Source organism: Momordica charantia, assembly GCF_013281855.1.
Source record: "Momordica charantia cultivar OHB3-1 chromosome 6 unlocalized genomic scaffold, Mcharantia_2.0 BLBB01000006.1, whole genome shotgun sequence".
Classification (NCBI taxonomy): domain Eukaryota; kingdom Viridiplantae; phylum Streptophyta; class Magnoliopsida; order Cucurbitales; family Cucurbitaceae; genus Momordica; species Momordica charantia.
In genome coordinates, this window is record NW_028275164.1 from 17372692 (window position 1) to 17375259 (window position 2568).

The 2568-nt window shown below is 36.6% G+C and overlaps 1 pseudogene; it reads right to left on the bottom strand.

Annotated features, from left to right (window-relative positions):
* Positions 1 to 494: 494 nt before the first annotated feature.
* On the bottom strand, positions 495 to 1974 carry LOC148210809 (serine/threonine-protein phosphatase 7 long form homolog pseudogene; annotated as a pseudogene).
* Between the last annotated feature and the right edge of the window lie 594 nt (positions 1975 to 2568).

The following is a 2568-nucleotide window of genomic DNA, read 5'->3' on the forward strand; positions in this document are numbered from 1 at the left end:
TAAAACATATTCGATACAAAAACCTGTCTTAAACTTTTAAACATATTACAAAACATAGATAATCATGTACCACATTGTCGTGGCCTTCTTACGCGACGTCCACGACGAGGTTCTTGTTGAACAGGTGATGGGTCAGGTTGAAGAGCTGAAGTAGATTCGGTGTCTAAATGAACTCCTGGTGTAGGAATCATTAGAAAATGTGATTGTATAGGAGTATTCATAATCTGTTCATCTCCTATAGCATCTTCATTTTGTTCCTGAACTTGTTCAGCTTCTTGTGCTTCTTCTTGAACTTCTTCATTTGGCTGTGCTTGATTGCGCCTACGACGAGGACGCCTCATTTCGAAGTTTGAAGCTACTCTTGGATAAACTGAATTTGATTCAGTTATGCTAATGCAAGTATCACACATTGTTTTTAATACAGGTAGATTTTCTTGTATTAAAAAATCTTGTACCCTGTAATTGGTATAATAATTATTAATATTAAATTTGATTTAAATATTGTAATTCAAAAATATAAGAAATATAATACTAACCATGTAACCGTGATAAGCAGATTCACGTGTGATATACTTTCTTGTAATAGAATCATATCATTGTTGATAATCATTTGACACGGCCGGCATATCTGTCACATCACTAAATGCACACCGTTCACGACACTGACGCCATAGTGATATATATGCTGCATGTTGACGTTGCCAATTGTGATCATGTTTTCCTCGTAGGTCGATCTGATGTAGACTCGTGTCAATATTACAATATGATGGTTTATTCTGTAAAAGCCCAAATTGTCGCAACACTCGATTCGGTAGATGCCACTCGATAATATGAAAACATATAAGAGGGCTTGAAGTCAATCAAATATCTCGCCCATTATGACAATATTCAAGTAATAGAGTCATAATGTCGTGATTGTACGGTGTCCAGATAATCTGAAATCATTAATAAATAAGAATTAATATTATTATTAAGTTAATTATAATTATTTATTTCTAAGTAATATACCTCGTTGGGCTTAAGTCGATCAAAACATGTTCGATATTGAACCAACATGTTCGTAGATTGTTCAGAAGCTATCAAAACTCCATTCCATCTGCATTATGTAAAACTTATTCAGTTACATATAATTTAAAAATCACATATAAATAAATGGAAATTAATGTACCGTGCACTGAGAGGACGTCCAGCATATTGTTCAGGAGTAAGTACTTGGTGTTGTGGAGCAATTGTAGGAAACCTATCCCACGCCCACACTTGTAAAAGTATCAACGGATCTACTATATCCAGGGCATCAGCTCGACTAGCCCGACAGAGTTCTCGATATAACCATGCAAGGCATGCACTACCCCATGAATATCGTCTAGCTTCCTCGTCAGTCAATAGCGGAAGGAACATGAGATGAACTAATGTGTTAGATTTATCGTGAAATAAAAATCCACCGATGAGCTGCATAATATATGCTCGTGCGAATCTCTGTATCGTAACCTCATCAGCATCTTGTGGTAATTCAATGAATTGTGCCGCTAGCCAAAGAATACTCAACCTAGATCCCTTAAGTTGAGGAGGTCGTACTCCCAGTAAGTCCTCACATAACTGGGCCCAATCGTATTGCAAGGATCCTGTAATGGGTTCTCCATCAATAGGTAGTCCTAACTGCACAGCAACATCTTGTAGTGTAATAGTACACTCTCTACCAGGCATGTGAAACGAGTGAGTTTCCTGCCTCCATCGCTCCACTAGTGCAGTAATAAGATGCCAATCTAACTGAGTAAAGCTTATCTGTGAAACCCCCCAAAATCCAGACTGTTGTAGATATGGCACTATACGATTATCTAACCTAATGTTATGAGATACTACGGCCTCTCTTCTTCGACATTGCAAAACTATGGTAGATCTATCATCCCACACTAATTGTGAACGATGTGATCGTTGTAAGTATAGCTGATGCGAATCCAAAGGTCCTGGATCCATAATTAATGCTGAAATATAATAAGACAAATAACACAATTATAATCAAAGTTCATTGCACATAACATGACATAAAGTATAGTACATTACAATTCCAAATATCTAACTATTACAAAGCAAAAAATGATTCAATAAAGCATAGTGTATTACAAAGCACGAATCCGGGTAAGTGATAAAATATAAGGTATTACAAAGCAACAATCCCACACTAATTGAGAACGATATCACCACATATGCTTCGACCTGTACATAGAAAATATAGAATTGATTTCAATATTAATAGATTTGTAACAGTATGTTAAAAAAATAATTAAAGAAATCCACCTTAATCACCCATTTGTCTCGAAGATGAAGCGCCAGAGTTGCGAGTTGGACATGTACATTTGTGATGTCCTTCTTTTTTGCATATTCCACAATGAACTTTCGTACCCGTCTCCCGCCAATCCATCTCATTGTGAATGGGAGAAGTTTTTGGGCATCCATGTTCCCTCAACAAATTTGAGTTCGGATGAATAACATCAAACTTCACTTCCGACCAATAGTCTCTATATTGTATAGGGTAGAATCGAGATGCATAACAAAGTTGGTACCGTGACA